Genomic DNA, 18,312 nt, shown 5'->3' on the forward strand with positions numbered 1-18,312 from the left:
GAAATTTACATGTAAATACTGAAAATATCTAATAAAAAAAAAAAAGAAAAAAAAAGCCACCTCACCTCTGAGAGTCATGGATGAGGCTGAGCAGTTTTTCTTTACCCAGGTTCCTTAAGCAGCTCCCAGTAGATTCCTCAGTGATATATATTTCATATTTACTATTATTTTATAAAGCTTTAAAATATTTTATATTTTAATTGTTTATTGTGAGAAAGAAAACTTCTGTATGTCCTCCTGGGTACCTGGACCTATACCTGTGCATAGATATAAATAAACATTTCTTGGGTAGATCTTGTGAGCACAAGCCCCAAGTCCCAAACCTTCTGCAACGCAGTGTAGAAGAGGAGTGCTGGATCCCTATAGCCTCTCAACTTTAATCTTACAGCTCCAAGGTAGGGAGGGACTAGCTGCAGTTACCGAAGGAACAGATCATAACATTTATTTATTTATTTATTTATTTATTTATTTATTTATTTATTTATAGTGTGTGAATATATATTCCACCAGTTGGATTCAGGGATTGAACTTAGGTTGATGACAAGCTCCCTTGCCCACTGAGACATCTTCCTGGACCCAGATACATGCATTTTGAAATGTATATGTTCAGTGGCTACCCAAGTCAGCAGCCAGAAAGCAGTTGGTAAAGACTGAGTGTTCAAAGGCAAGCATAGTTTATCATTCTAGAATCCCTGAAAACTGTTCATTAACAAAGAAATAGCCATGTACTTGTGAATTAATACTGAAGTCATAATCATATTTTGTATAGATCAGAGTTTCTCAGTCTTGGCAACTCTGACATCTGTGCTGGATTTTCTTTCAGAGCAAAGAGGTCCTATGTACTCCAGAGAACTTAGTGGCATCCCCCACTCCTACCTGCCAGATGTCAGCAGCCTCTCACCTCCTATGTATGATAACAGAAGGTCTACAAATGCTGTCAGATGCCCTGACTAGAGAAAAGGCCAGAGCTGTGATGGTGTTGAAGAATGGGACTGCCCACAGCACAGCCTTGACCTTCAATGTCAGTTAAGCCTCCCATAATATTTCTGAAGGCAAGGATTCCCAGAACACTTCACGTGATCTCTCAGGAGAGCATTTATTCTTCGTAAGAACAAATCTGCCAGAGTTTATCATATGTTTTTAAAGGCATTTAAATCAACTGCATGTAAAACCTTTAAGAGTTTTTCTAATATAATTACCTTGTAAAAAGATGAGATCATGTCATTTATTGTTCTATAAAAATGTAGGGTTGCTTTAAAAAAGCAACCATGTGCTGATTCCCATTTGGAAAGGAAAGAGGTCTGTAATTTAATTTGAAAGCTGCTCCCTCTGCCTAAGAGGGAGGGAGACAATAGAAGAGGAAGGAGCAAAGGGAAGAAAAGAGCAATGGGAGTTGTTTGATGCAAACATCTCTGTTAACTCCCTGTTGCCTTTGCCTTTCCTCTTGGCCTGAGAGGGAGCATCTCTGTTAACTCTCTGTTGCCTTTGCTCTTGGCCTGACTCAAACTCATTGCTATTGATCAGTGTGGTCAACATTAGAACAGTGAGTTCCTTTACTCAGCCTGATCAAATTCTGACAGACACAGCTTACATGTTCAAAATATTCTACTAATAAATAGATTTAACATGAAAACTACACTAACCTATTCTTAAAGTTATTTGAGGTAAAGGGGATGCTTCCCATGCTAGGATATGTGGGATATTTTTTAATGTTCTGCACAGATATGAACTCTATCCTCTGAAAGTTTATGATCTAGATGGGGAATATAAAAAATAATGAAATAGTCACAGTGATGGGGGGATGTAATTACAAATTGAATAAATGCTATGAAGAAAAGTAATTAAGGAACATGACCTAGACTTTGGGAGCTGACACTTGAATTGAGCTCTGAAGAAGAAACCTGGGTTTAACTAAGACATGGAAACGCAGACACAGATGGAGGGGACAGTCTGAGTAAGTGCTCTTGTCTGAATGAAGCATCATGGGAACTGGACCAAGAGTCTGATGGGGACCTTGTGTATCTGAGAACATGACAAGGCCTGGTTGTTTATGTGAAAGGACCACCCATGATGTGCAGGCTAAGAAATCACCCTGCTCATGTTATAAAGAATGATTAATATGGCAGGCTGAAAAGAGATGCAAAGAGAGGCTAATGGCGTATCTACATCCAGATCCTGGTTCTTCTTTGCAAGTTCAGGCAGAAGGAATTACTCACTCTGTATACAAACGCTGAAAGCACTAGGCCAGAGGAAAACACAATCACTAGGTCAAGAAGTCTGTCACAGAGGTCACCACACATGAGACATCCAGACAGGCAAATCCATCGAGACAGAAAGATTCTGGGTGAGAGGAATATGCTCCAGTGAACACATGAGTCCTTTGGTTGTAGATGGAAATTATCTAGAATTAGACCATTGTAATGGCTGCACAGCTTAATATACTAAAAACCAATGGACCAAATTCTTATGGGATCAGGGCTTCGTGGTATCTGAATCACACCCCAATTTTTAAACCAATTAAAAAAACCTTCACTGTGTTCTAGGACAAACTAAGTTCTAAGTTCTAGGTAAATATAAGGTCAAGAGCTACCATTCATAATTCTCAATTTTAAATTCCTGTCTTCTAAAGCATCCCTCCCCTTCTAAAATTCAATCAGGCAGAATATAAGGATCCTATTAAAATAGGGACATTTAAACAAGAACAGCAAATCAATGATTGACAGAGAACTCTGTAATTCCCAAATCACACTTTTTGTTAAGGAAAATTATGAGTGAACCAACTACTGGGAATCAGATCAATTGGAATTTTACTATTTTGTCAATGTAATCAAACAGTGGATTTTAACTTTCAGTATGATTGTCATTTTCTACCCAGACAGGCACTCACCAGATGTGTGACATCAATACTGGTCTCCAGCCTTAGCTTTCTGCATGAATTTCACAGAGAAATAATTGTATAAGAACATTTTTTAAAACACAAATCTCAACTACATCATTATTACACTGATTGCTGGCTAAGTCATCAATCTTTACATTAGACCAGAATCTCACTAACATTATTCTTTTAAGGAGTACATCATGTAAGATGTGTGTAAATTCTCCTAATTACCATGGCCACAGCCTATCTTTAAACTCAGATTTACACTGATATTAGAGGAAAAGAATCCTGTATAGGGACATTGCCTTGGTCCGAATTCATTCTGGTATTACAGAAAGTCCAACTCAACATAATATAACTGGAAATATAATGTCCTTTAACTGAAAGTCCAGGGGATGGGAGCTTCAGACACAACTAGATCCAGGGCACTCAGATCTCTCTGCTGCTAAGCAGGCTTCTTTTGCTATCTCAAGTATATCTCTCCTGGGTGATGGATAGAAACAACACCTCCTTCTCTGCCATTCTAGGCAGCTTACTATCAAGCCTTGGGACTTCTAATTGAGCCTAGTACTCAGTCACAGATCTATCGCAGTGTCTGAGAGAATTTGACAAGCTGATTTCTTTAGCCTAGATCACCAGTTCATCCACCCAGGATAGAATCCCACTTAGCACATACAGGTTGTGAATACTTAGATAATTAATGCAGATGGGGAAGAACTAACCCCTGCCGTAAATGCAAGTATTGTTGCCAAAAGAGAGGAGAACCACAGCTAGTTGGAAAAGCAACAAATTCCCATCATACTTTCATTTAAAAGACAAACCCATATAAATGCCCTCAAACAGTAGAGAGCCCAGATAACAAAAGGCCTCCTCTCAGGGCTTGTCCCCTTCGCTACTTTGGTCTGCCTGTGGGAAGAACTCCCTTTATGATATGACCTTAGCTATCACATTGATTGCTGTGGTTTACAACAGAAATGTCACACTCAGCCCATAATTTGATCCCTACCCTGTGGTGCCCTTAGGAATTAATAAACCCTTTAAGAGGAAAGTCTAGTGAGAGATCTTCAAGTCATTAGAGATGTGTCCTCCAAGGGGATTGGGACTCTGGTGTCTTCCTGTTTCCTTTGGTCTCAAAGCCATGAAGTGGGTGTTGTTTTATCATATCTTCCCCAAAACCTCAGAGCAACTGACCATGGCCTCACTAGAGTCCTAAAAACTATGAGTCAACATAACTTTCTCTTCAAATATTATCCCCAGCATTTATCATACTAGTAGAGAGATGACTAATACACCATCCTTTGTATATATCTCTAAACCCTCCTGAAAGCTTTCAAAATAATCCTATGATTAAACCCTTCATGAATTCTCATAATTTGATTGCACTATCTGTTTCCTACTGAAGTGTTCTCTGTCTCTGTCTCTGTCTCTGTCTCTGTCTCTCTCTCTCTCTCTCTCTCTCTCTCTCTCTCTCTCTCACACACACACACACACACACACACACACACCACACAGAATGGCAGCCATATTTACTGCACAACCTCACTTAATCTTTTCTGATCATTCTTATATTTTTCCCATGAGGTTAATGTTATGGCTATCTGTTTGACCGATAGGGACACAGAGTCAGAGAGGTTAAGCAACTTGACCAAGGTTCCCACATCTAGTAAGTACTAGTTGATTCTGGAAGCAAGGTCAAAGTTGTTGTTCAGAAGTGTTGTCTCTGGTCTAAATACAACTTCAAAATCTGCTTTTTTATTGTTTTTCTTCACACAGCAGCAAACATATCACTATTCTATAGATCTGAAATGGCTGGTACAAGGGATCCACTAGTAAAGAACCATATAAACACAATTGTGTGACTCTGCTTTACACATATACACACATCTGTGTCTTAAAGGGAACTATCAAATATTATGCTTTTATTCAGAATATAGCTCCTTAGGTTGGTATTGATATCAGAGGAACTAATTCTAGGCATCCATATCTTCTTATCTCCTCTACAAAGTCTTGTGACATAGCAGTGAGGATGAGATACCAGCTATGATCTGAAGCATCCATCTCTACCGTAGCATGCATCCATAGTAACTCTGCTATCTGCTTCCCCCTAACCCCCCTGCTCCCACCCCTGCCCCATATCCCAGACTCTTGTCTTAGTCAATGATTCTATTGCTGCAGTGAAACACCATTACCAAAAATGCAAGTTAGGGAGGAAAAGGTTTCTTTGGCTTATATTTCCAGATCTATAGCCCATCATTGAAGGAAGTCAGTACACAACAAGCTCAGACAGGGCTAGATCCCAGAGACAGGAGCTGTTGCAGAGGCCATGAAGGGGTGCTGCTTACTGGCTTGCTTCACATGGCTTGCTCAGCCTGCTTTCTTATAGAACTCAGGAGCAATATCCCAGAGACTGGGCTGGGCCCTCAGTCACATGGCTTGCTCAGCCTGCTTTCTTATAGAACTCAGGACCAACATCCCAGAGACTGAGGCTGGGCCCTCAGTCACTAATTAAGAAAATGCCCTGAAGCCAGATCTTATGTTACCATTTTCTCAATTAAGGTTGTCTCCTTTATGATAACTCTAGCTTGTGTCAACTTGATGCAAAACCAACCAGTATACACACAGCCATTTTCATTTAGCCAACAGATTTTAGGTGACAAGAAGTGTGCCATTCTTTTTCTAGTACCTGATACATACATGTGCCAGGTCCATGTCAATATTTCCCTCCCAAGCCTGGTAGGCAGAAGCAATTGATAGGAGATCCCTCAACAGAAGCATGGATTGCAGCCACTAAGATTGCACCCAGACTCTCAGTCTGTGAGTTTGGATAGTAGGGTACAATCTTATCAAGAAATGAGTTTCTCACATGTATATGTGCTAATAAATCTTTAACTATCTCATATATTTTGGGCCAGGCATGATCAAATACCTAAATATACTGGCGATAATAACCAGATTAATCACTGTTGGGGGAAAGACTTCAGGACACAAACTGATGAAATTCAAATGAGGACTTTAATTTAGGCAACCGTATCCTCCCAGTGTTAATTTCTTGGTTATGATCATCACCCTGGTTATGTGATCTGTCACATAGAGAAACTGGATGAAGGGTAATGAGCAAGTTTTGTACTGATCTCAAACATTTCCTATACATCTCCAATTGCAGTTCAAAATGAAACTGTCCTACACCACAGTCTTCCAAGCCAGACTCTTATCAACTGCTACAGGGATAAAATTTCACAAGACTTCAATGAGGTACAGCACAATGTGTTATGTAGGATCACAGACGCTTTGGATTTGAAGACAATCTTATCAATGACAGCCCATTGTGCTGCTCTTGATGGAAACTTCTCAGTAGAGTCTGACAGCCCACAGCCTTTACCAGGCCTTCTCTAGGGACAGCAGTGTACCACATCACCAAATGGTTGCTGGAATTGCTGATGATGTCTTCCTTCTTTATTCCATCAAGCCACGGGTCTCTTGCAGATTCTGTAGACCCATCCGGTAATGCTCCAGAGGTACAAGGAAAGGAAGCATGGTGCTCCTGTGGCTTGTCCTCCCCATGCAGAGCAATAATGCAATAGCGTGTTGAGGGCTTCAGTGTTTGATGTGGCAGTTCCCAGAAAGTTTTCTTGGGAAACTTTCCTGTAGAACTCCTCATCAACGGGATTCTCATGTGGAAGTCTGTGTGGAAAAGGTTTATTTGAGACAGGGTCTCACTATGTAGCTGTGGCTGGCTTAAACTCACAGAGATCTGCTTGCCTCTGCCTCCCAAATTCAGGAATTGAAGGCATTCACCACTGTGGTGGTTTGAATGCTTGGCACAGAGAGTGTCACTATTAGGGGGTGTGACCTTGTTGTAGTAGGTATAGCCTTGTTGGAGGAAGTTCGTCACTGTGAGTGTGACCTTTAAGACCCTCTTCCTAGCTGCCTGGAAACCAGTCTTCTCCTAGCAGCCTTTAGATGAAGATGTAGAACTCTCAGTTTCTCCTGCACCATGCCTGCCCGGATACTGCCATGCTGATGATAATGAACCGAACCTCTGAACCTGTAAGCCAGCCACAAGTAAATGTTGTCTTTTTAAGAGTTGCTTTGGTCATGGTGTCTGTTTACAGCAGTAAAACCCTAACTAAGACAACTGCCATAGATAGCTATATCAAAACTTTTAAAAACCAGAATAAAATTGAACTTTTTTTATATCAAAGGTGTGGAAAGGCATGGAACCCTCAAATCTCGAGGCACTTCAAAGAACATTTTTGAGTACATGTCTCCTGCTTCCCAAATTGTAGCACAAGTACCATCCCTGACATAAACATCTGTTGGGCCATATATGGTGTGGAGAAGAATAAGTAATCTCAGAGACTTTATAGGAATCAACGCAAGGAATGCTATGATACAGCTACTAGGTACAGTTACCATTTTGTAACTGAGCAAACAGGCACATGGGCAAACCTACATACACAAGAGAAGTAACAGAGATGAGATTTTCACCGTGATTTCTCTGATTTCAACATTAGGGCACTGGCCACTTTGCTCCCGGCCTCTTGGGTTTACACAGTATGATTATGGAACTTTGGTTCTCTCATGAAAAAATCATCTCTGAGATTAGTCTCCTAGGCATGTAAATCTGCATCCCATTCCTTGGACACACCTGGAATCTCATTAAACAATAGCTCTCAGAAAGCTGGAAGAGAAAATGCTGAGGATTAGGGTTTCTCCTTGCCTGCCTTCCTGTCTTTCTATCTGTTGTTCCTGTTTTCTTTTATTTCCATTCCTTCTTCCTGCTTTTCTTTCTTTTTCTGATACTGGAATGATACCCAGGACTTGTACAAGCTATAAAGGCACTCCTCCACTGAGCTGTGTTCCTAAAACTTTACATTTAATTTAATTTATTTTAATTTAATTTAATTTAATTTTTAATGTGATGCAGAATCTTGCTAAGACAACTGGGCTGGCCTTGAACTAGTTTTGTAGTCCAGGCAGGCTTTGAATTGTCATTCTACTTTCTTAGTCTCCTAGTGGTTGGGAGTACAAACCTGTTTAACCAGACCTGTTAAAATTAAGCATTCAGAAGAAGCAAGGCAGACCTGCATGGAAAGCAGGGTCATCTTTGGACACTCGAAAGATACTGCCTCGTCGAACAAAGATGTGAACAAGATGGCACCCCATTGTGTTGATGAGCTGCCCTGCCCTTTTCCTATAAGGGAGAAGTGGTGCTGATCTGATGTCATTACCCAGCCTGCATCCATCATTTCTTTGGGCTAACATGTGTCTTTTGGATAGAACATGTCTCCAAACCTCAATTCCTGTGGTCTAGGTCAATAGGTCCTACTCCCTCAGCTTTCCCCAAGAAATCGACATGTAGCCAAGACTGACCATCAGCACGGTGTCTAGTTCCACATAGCCCATATCAAATCAGTGAAGTCAACATTAGACATGTATTCCATTTTGCCCACTGAAGAATAAAACAAAACCAAAACAAAACAAACAAAACAAACTTCTCTTTTCCCTGGTTGTAAACCTTGCAGCCATCTTGTCACCAAAAGGGAACCAGGTTAGATTATAACCAATAGAAAGAAAGAAAAAACAAGAAATAAAAAGAAATAAATTCCAGAAACCTTCACTTTCTGACTTGGCCTTCAAGAACTCTGCTGGAGACATGCCTTGGGCAGGCTCAGCTTCTGTGGCTCACTCCTCCCTCCCTTCCTTCCTTCCTTCCTTCCTTCCTTCCTTCCTTCCTTCCTTCCTTCCTTCTTTCCTTCCTTCTTTTCTTTCTTCTTTCCTTTTCTTGTGCCCCTCTCTTCTTTTCATAGCTTCTCTGAGATACAACAGAAATGTTTGAAATTACAGTTTAGTGTGCTTTGACATGTATTTATATGCTAAATAGTCACTACAGTGGAAGAAGAGAACATCTCTGTCACCAACCAGGTTTTCTAAACTACTTTTTAGTACATTCATTTACTCCTTCCCATCCTATCCACTTTTCCCAAGAAACTACTGACCAGTTGTCACTATAGATTATCTTAAATTGAATAAGAGAAATCATACAAATCAAAGTGTAAACACCTTTTGACTGTTTTCTCTTACCTATATCATTTCCTCCTTACTTTTCCTCTCCCAAACCTTTCCACATACTTCCTCCTTGTTCTCTTACAAATATATGGCCTCTTTCTCATTAATTGTTGTTATATACACACACACATGCACATAAACACACACATATATAAGTATTTATACAGACATATACATATACATGTATATATATATATATACAGATATTCCTAAATACATAGATACAGCCTGATCAGTTTGTATGGCATCACTGTTTTGTTTGAATATTCAGACTGACCTTTTGTTATTGGATAACCAGTTGTAATGCTCTTCGCTGGGGAAGGCTATTTTCCCAATCTCAGCTTTCCTTAGCTGCCTGTGTATGTCTATTTTTCTTGTCTTTCTTTTTTTTTTAACTTTTTGGGTTTTTTATTTTGTCATATTCCTTAAAATTTATAAAATATTGTAACAATAAAAATGAGTATTGTAAAAATTGTTTGATATAAAACAACAATCAATTGAACAGTCTTAGGTAGATGCTTGTCTACAGCAATACTGAAAATACATGTTTTTCTCAATATAAATTTTAAATAACTACAAACATATTAACTATACATTTTAAAATAATACATCACTGCTAGTATTTTTTTAAATGAACATAAATAGATAAATAAATGAAGTCTTTTTGTTTCTTTGCTTTGGTTTTATTAGAACTTAAAATCATGGCTCTTACTGTGGTACAAGCCCAAAATAAAAACAATTATTAGACATTGGAGTTCATTGTAATAAGGCTGTACTTCAATGACCCTCACATCACCAAAGGATTTTACCTCCATCGTAGCTAAGCTAAAAGTTGACAGTTCTGCTGTGCCAAGGAGTGAATTGTAGGCACGATTTTTGGAGACAGATTTCCTGCTGTGGTCAAAGCTATTTGACTTGAGTGAGTGATTCATTCTCAGCTCACAGAGAACAGGTTACATTCATTTAAGAAATGGTGTGTGTATTAAGATGGTCTATCCATGAAGTCATTCACCAACTGTTTCAATGAACAATGGTTCTGCTTGGAGAGTGGCACAGACATTAGGTGAGGGTAAGAATCTGGTTCATTGGCTGTGATGGATTTTGAAAAGCATTCATCTCAGAGAAAGAGTAACTTATAAAGTCCTCTTCTTCAAACATGATACAATAGTTACAAACATCAAGCAAAGCATTCAGTCTCACTCTTTGTTGTTCTCTTACAAGCAACCTCCCAAGTTAATTGTTTATATTTCTTTTGGCTGTATAAATACATTTGAAATATGTAAGCTGTTTTCAAAACCATAATATAGTGTGAAAACATCAAATAAACAATCCTACTAATAGAGGTGCTGAGTTAAGAGAAACCTGATTTCAAGACCATTATGTGGTACACAGCCAGACACTGTCATGTACAAACAAGCAGAAAGTGTATATGGATTGTACAATATTGGACCTATTTCTCCAATTACCAAATTAAAGAGACCACTGGATGACAGCCAACAAATTTCTAATTCCTCATATTTTGGGGTTTCAATCAATTAGGATATGTTAGTAATATTAATTTTCATATTAAGATATTAAGAAAAAGTAATTATTATTTCCTGTTATTTTTGTTGTTAGAGATGGAATTAGGTTTGTGTTGAAAGATTACTTTCTTGCTTCTTTTAGGGTGTTGTTTTGCTCCTTATATTGGTGTTTTCCATCTATTATCCTTTGTAGGGCTGTATTTGTGGAAAGATATTGTGTAAATTTTGTTTTGTCATGGACTATCTTGTTTTCTCCATCTATGATGATTGAGAATTTTGCTGGGTAGAGTAGCCTGGACTGGCATTTGTGTTCTTGTAGGGTCTGTATGACATCTGCCCAGGATCTTCTAGCTTATATGTTACTTGATCTTTTTCCCTTACTGCTTTTAAAATTCTTTCTTTGTTTAATGCATTTGGTGTTTTGATTATTATGTGATGGGAGGAATTTCTTTTCTGGTCCAGTCTATTTGGAGTTCTGTAGGCTTCTTCTATGTTCATGGGCATCTCTTTCTTTAGGTTAGGGAAGGTTTTTTTTCTATAATTTTGTTGAAGATATTTATTGGCCCTTTAAATTGGGATTCTTGACTCTTCTTCTATACCTATTATCCTTAGGTTTGGTCTTCTCATTGTGTCCTGGATTTCCTGGATGTTTTGGTGTCTTCAGCCCCTGAGATTCTCTCTTCTATCTCTTGTATTCTGTTGGTGATGTTTGCATCTATGACTCCTGATCTCTTTCTTAGGTTTTCCATCTCCAGGGTTGTCTCCCTTTGTGATTTCTTTATTGTTTCTATTTCCATTTTTAGATCCTGGATGGTTTTGTTCATTTCCTTCATCTGTTTGATTGTGTTTTCCAGGAGTTCTTTAAGGGATTTTTGTGTTTCCTCTTTAAGGGCTTCTAGCTGTTTACCTGTGTTCTCCTGTATTTCTTTGAGGGAGTTATTTATGTCCTTCTTAAAGTCCTGTATCATCATCATGAGAAGTGATTTTAAATCTGAATCTTGCTTTTCCGGTGTGGGGTGTGTGTAGGACTTGCTATGGTGGGATAATTGGGTTCTGATGATGCCAAGTAACCTTGGTTTCTGTTACTTATTTTCTTAAGCTTGCCTCCTATCATCTGGTTATCTCTAGGGCTACCTGCCCTGGCTAAATCTGACTGGGGTCTGTCCTTCCTGTGGTCCTGGTTGTGACAGAACTTCTCAGAGTCAAACTGTCTCTGTGATTCTGGGATTCTGGGATCCTGTGATCCTGGGCTGGTTAGAGCTCCCAGAAGTGGATCTTCCTCTGGGTGTTATGGGACTGGCTGCAAAATTTAGGCCCAAGATCTGCCTAGGGCACCAGCCCAGACAAACTGGAAGGAACCCATGCCAGGGGGGCTGGTGGAGTTCCTGCATGCCTGGGTCCTGCTGGTCCCAATTGCTCCTGATATTGGGGCAGATGTTGTGTCCTCCTCACCTATGATCCTATGATACTTGGCTTGTTAGAGTGCCTGGGAGTGGAAATTTCTCTGGGTGTTGTGGGACTGGCTCTTTTGTTGCTTTTCTTAAGCTCATATTTGGACAATTACATTGGTAAAATTTTATGGGTGTAGCTTCTGACATTAGTAGGAGACACAGTCTCATAGCAAACTCTCTTATCCTTCAGCCCTTAAAATCTTTCTGCCTCTTCTTCTACAGTGTTCCCTGAGCCTTAGCTACTAGAGTTGTTTTGTAAATGCATTTTTGGGGGGTCTGGTTTCCACAGATCTGAATTTTCTCTTGTTGTGATTTTCTAAAATGGTCTCCATCTGTTGCAAAAAGAAGTTTCCATGATGAGGCATAAAACCTACACTAATCTGTGGGTATAGAAACAAATATTTAGGCTGCAATTATGGATTATGCTTGTTTAGTGGAGTAATAGTAATAAGTTCTCCTTCAATATCCATAACTTCACTAGCCATTGGTACTTGGCTATGTTTCTAGCACCAGGAAGGATTTCTATCTTATTGAGTGGGACTTAAATCTAATTAGAAAGTTATTGGTTACCACCAAGATATATGTGCCATTACTAACTTGCCTTAGAGTTTACTATTAGAGGGACTTAGTAGTTACTAATAACCACAGGCAACTAAGGAACACTGAGGGTGGGAAAATAGTCTTTCCCAGAGAACATGCCAATTGGTTATGCAATACCAAAAGATCAGCCTGAAAACATACAAACAAAAAAGGTAATGCTATATAAATTTAGCAGGGTATATCTAAGTGTTTAGAAATATGAGTGTGTGCATAGCAGCAATTAATAAGAAAGAGATATACCTTAGGAAGAGAACAGGGGCTTCAGGGAGGAAAAGTTAGGGGGAAATGATGTAAATAAACCTTAGAGTTATCTTTCCATGCTAGTCATTACTGAACCCTTAAGGTTATCCTGCCATACTGGCCATTATATCTCATAGGCATCATAGCTGGGTAAAATTACTGATTGATTCCCTCCTTATAAAGCTTGTGCAGTGCCTTCTAGTACCATGAAAGCTATTCCTCAGGGAAGAAACATTCAGTTCAGTTCCAGCTCAGGAGCACTGACCCTGACTGAAGTGTATGATATCTTCATCAATAAGAACTTAACTTCCACTTCTTGGAGGCAACCAAGGTTCTAGCAATAACTTGTATGTTTCAAGAGTCTCTTGAACAACCTTAACCAATAATTGTAGAAGGCTTCATGTGTCTACTTTTGTTTTGTTTTGTTTTGATTTTAAAATGATCTTTGGCTTTTGGAGAGAACATTATCAGCCCAGGTGAGGACATCTCTTTTAAATTATAATGTATGTTTATAAAGAGACTTATATATATTATTAGGTGTTTTTTAACCTTCCATTCTACTATATTTATCTCTCCTCTATATCCCTAATTAGAACCCGTGGTAATGTAGTTATCACAGTCTCTTACTTTTATTGCTCTATAGTATTCCATAGTAAGAATGTACCTGAGTCTGTTTATCCATTTATCTGCTGGTGGATTCTTGGATTATTTTCAGGTTCCATCTACAATAATAAAGTACAAGGGCTATAGGGACAGATTGGTGGTTAAAAGCACTTGTTGTGTTTTCAGAAGAACCAAGGTCAGTTTCCCAGGATCCATAACTATTGTAAGTACAGTACCAGGGAATCTGACAGACTCTTCTGTCTTCTGAAGACACATAGTACACATACATACTTTCAAACAAAACAATTGTATACATAAAATAAAGCTACATTCTAAAAAGAACAAAATACAATGAATATTTTTGTTTAAGTCTCTGTGTAGACATATGCTTTCATTTTTGATTGAGCAGCTATCTAGTAGTAAAGGAAATGAATTTCAGAGAAAATATGTATTTAAATTTTTAGGAAACAGCCAAACTATTTTACAAGGCAATTGTACCATTTTGCATTCCCATGAACAGTGTATCAGAGTTTTCATTTCATATGTCCACCAACATTTGGTAAATCAATCTTGTCAAAATGTAGGCATGCTGATGGACATGTGGCACTCACTCTAGGTTGTACTCTGCATTTACATAAAAAATAATGTTGAAAATTAAGGAAAAATAACACGAAGCCTATTTTCTGCACTTCTCAGGTATCCCATGTCTCTTTAGAGAAGCCTCTGTTTACATTCTTGCTCATTATTCTATTGGGCCATTTTCTAAATTATGTGTTTTATGAATTCCTTGTGTATATTATATTTGAATATTTTCTAATATGCATGACTTGCAAATATTTTTTTCTAGTCTGTGGTTTATTCTGTCTTACTCATACCAATAAGTTCGAAAGACCAGGTTTTTGTTTTACTGATGACTGAGTTCTTGATTACTATGATTATGATATTGCTATTATATCTAATTTTGTCTAGCTCTATGTTATAAAGGCTTCTTTACTGACTTCTTGTGGAAGTATAATGTTATTTGGTTTTATATAGAGATCTGTTGTTCACTTTAAGTAAATTTTTATGTGTAACATGAGTTATGGAATGGGATACCTGTTGGTATACATGAATACAGAATTGTTGGAGACAATTTAATATATTATTCTTTGAATTGTCTTTCTTAAAAATCTATTAAATAAATACATTTAAAGAGATGTAGGTATCTTTCCATGAGTCAAAGGACTCAGTACTATTAAAATGCTAATTTCCCCCAAAGAAACCTAATGGAAATCTCAATAGGTTGTTTTAAAAATTATTTTTAAATTACATTTATGTGTGTGCATATGCCATGCACATGTGCATGTGAGCATGTGTGTGAGAGAGAGGGGGGGATTAGATGTATTTAAATGCATTTTTATTTTTTTAAAACTTCTGCTGGCAGTGTTTTATAGTCTGGGGCATATAGATTTTAAGCATTTTGTCAAACTTTTCCTAAGTATTTATTGTTCTAATGTTTCCCTAAATAATCTTGGTTTTAAATTTTTAACTTTCCAATTGTTTTTTGCAAAGCACAATTTCTTCTTTCATTTTTGTTTAAGGGTAGACTTCAAGATTCCTTGTAAATTGCTCTCTTAAGTCAGGAATAACCCCAGGTCACTCATCTGTAGTCAGTCTGGAATCCTGAGATATAGACCACTTCCCTCTCCTACCTCAAGAATCATCCTATTGTCACTTACCCTAATGAAGGACTGCCCTTGATTAACCAACCCCATGCCTAGGCTACATTATCGCTAACAAGTGGATGCTTTGGACTGATTACTTATGTTGTTGGGTTGTTTTTTTTTTTTCAATTTTGAAGCAAAAATCTTCCCTGTGGCTATAGAGGAGGACCAGAAGAAGGAATCTTATCTAAAAATCAAGCATTTATTCTGCTGGCATCTCTAAATGCAACCATATGGTCCTAGAGGCCAGAGTGTTACAAATTCCACCTACTACAGGAAAGTCTCAGTTCCTGGGAGACCATATGTCTAATGATGTATCCCAGCCCTTTAATTTACACTGTGGTCTGTCAACAACGTGCTCTTAACTGGTCTGAGGAGCGCAGAAGGCAGCACAGCTCAAGGGACTCTCAGAGTAAATAGCAGGTACTGCTGATGAATACTATCTTAGAGAAGAGATGCAAGTCTGTGACTCAAACTCTACCCATCAGAACATCCATCTGAACCTAAATCAGTTTGAGAAGAAGGCATTTGAAACTCTAGTTTTCTTAGTTAATCATGATATTTTCCCCATTATTCCCTATTCCTTGCTTTAGGCTTTTATTTCCTTGCATAAATTCATCCAGATATACAAGCAGAAGTATTTTGGGTCTCAAGGAACAAGACAGCAGTAGGGACAGAAAAGAATATCTGGATTTAGAATGCAAGAGCAGGCAGATGGCTCAGTTAATAAAGGGTTTGCCAAACAAACATAAGGATGCAAGTTTGGATCTACAGCAACCACATGAAAAGTAAACCATGGTGGCACATACTTGTGATGCCAGCAGTAGACAGAGAGACAAGGATCCCTGGGGTTTACTTGTTAACTAGTCTAGCCAAATTAGCGAGTAAGAGGTGAAGTGAGAGGTCCTGTCTCAAAAAATAAGGTAGAGAGATGGCTCATCAGTTAAGGACAGTTGCTGCTCTTGCAGAGGACATGCACACATGTAAATAAAAATGAAATAAATATTTTTAAAAAGGTTGTAAACAACCAAGGAAGAAATTCAGTGTCAAATTTTAGTTTCCATATGCACATATATATATGATTGTATGCATTCATATTACACATACACAACACACACATACACACAGACAGACAGACAGATTTTTAGCATAGAATTCTCACTCATGGGTGAAGGAAAGACACAACAGCACAATTCACAACAACAGCTCTGGTGTTGTATTCTGAAACACAAAACACATTCCAGTATGAGTTATTTCCTTATTCAGAAGAGGGAGACTGTGCTGGGAAGAGTGAAGAGTGGCTCAGCATGGCTTCTCAGAAGACAGACAAGCGTCCAGTCTGAATTAGGTAAACAAGTATGAGTTGACTAAGGGTTCTGTTTTCCCTGTTCACTCTTCCAGAGCATAGTAAATTATCACAAGGAAACTAGAGAATATTCGGTAGATATGTATGGTGGATTAATATTTTCCAAACATATTCTTCTTCAAAAGATGGAATCTTCCCTCTCCATGCCCCTTTGCTTTCAAAGAATGCAGTCCTATCAATGGAGAAAGGGGAATAAAGGAAACAGAAGCATTAAAAGGAGGCCAACGGAGTGAGAACTCATCTAAAGACCTTCTGAAAAGTCAGTTGAAAACCTACTTCAGAAGCTCCCAAGAATATTAACATATACCTGTATCAAAAGAGTTTAATGGAGTTGACCTGTGATGAACAACAGTGCCCCTACTGGAAATCACAGGCTAACAGAAAAAAAAAAAAGTCCAGTACCAAAGAAGGGCTATCTCTATTATATCCCACAGACAACCAACTATAGCAGGCAGGTTATGAGCCTACTAGAGAAAGCCTATTACTATTATGCCTATTATACCACTAATGCAATTAGCTGTATTCACCCAACTCCTGAGGACTTCCTAGGAAGTCATATAGATTAGTGCATCTCTCAAACCTCATCACAGAGGCTTCTCTTTGCAGTATGGTAATTAAGCTAGCGCTCCACAGTTGATCACGGTGCAGTGAGTAAGTGGAACCTGATTATCACCCACACCCTCCTCCCACCACTCAGATATCATTGTGAAAGAGGGAGTGGAAAGACAGTAAGAGCCAAAGGCAGTAGACTACTACAGTGATTTTTCAGACACAACAGGGAAGTTGGACATATGAACTCACAGTGGTTGCAACAGCAAGACTTAGGTAAGCGCAAGTTAGACAAAATCCAGACATGGCAGGTGGAGCTAGGCACCAAGTTCCCCCCCATTGCTGAGAAGCTCTTGGTGTGAGCTTCCATGAAGGAGAAAGTTAGCTTTCTTTAAGGGCGTAGGCCCTGGTAGTCTAACATGCTCCAGTGGATGATGACACACTTAAAAGTATATGGGCAGGATTAATGGGAGTCTGTGGATTTTTAAAAAAAGAAAAGTGAGGACACAAATTTGGAGAGGTTGTAATGGGTGGCAGACCAGGAAAGAGATGTGGAAGAGGACTAGAGATAATTAAAATACAACAGGATTCTCAAAGAATTTGGAAAGGTTTTTTTTTTTTTTTTTTTTTTTTTAAAGGAGAAAGATGGGCTTTCGGCTAACTGAGAGTGGCAGACAAAACATCTCTGTTCTGGTTCCTTTTTCGTCTATTGCGTCAGTAGACTGGAGTGATAGACTGGCTTATGATGAAAGGTGTCATGGTTTGTGTGGCGCATCTTACACAGGCCTCGCTGTGCCTCATAACTGGCTTTAGAAAAGGCAGAAGGTGAGCAGGCATAAGGAAGTGCAGAGCCAACAGGTCACGAGGGCAGCCACTCTCGAGATAACTAATCCAGTCCTGAGAGAAGGCATTAATCCTCCTCAACTTAATTACTTCTTGAAAACACCACCTCCCCACACCACCACAAGAGCAATCAAATGTCAGCATACTTTTCAAGGGGACAAACCATAGTAACTTCTTACAGGCCCAAAACAAAATGTTGCTTTCTGCTCCTTTGCTTGGAATACACAAGTGGGAGCCCTGAACTGCCCTGTACACATTTCCTACTCCTGAGTGCTGCTCTGTGAGGAAAACTGACTCATCCATCCATGCGGAGAGCTCACAGAGAAGTCCCAAGGCTACATACTGAAAGACAAATGCCCCCTCCCAGTTCCAGCCACCATCTGATTGCAAATACACGAGACTCCAATCCAGACCTGCTTGGTTGAGCTCTCCCCAAATTTCTGACTCACAGAAACCAGGAAATAGAATACTTAGCATAGCTTCGGTC

The sequence above is a fragment of the Mastomys coucha genome, unplaced genomic scaffold (genome assembly GCF_008632895.1).
Source record: "Mastomys coucha isolate ucsf_1 unplaced genomic scaffold, UCSF_Mcou_1 pScaffold10, whole genome shotgun sequence".
Classification (NCBI taxonomy): domain Eukaryota; kingdom Metazoa; phylum Chordata; class Mammalia; order Rodentia; family Muridae; genus Mastomys; species Mastomys coucha.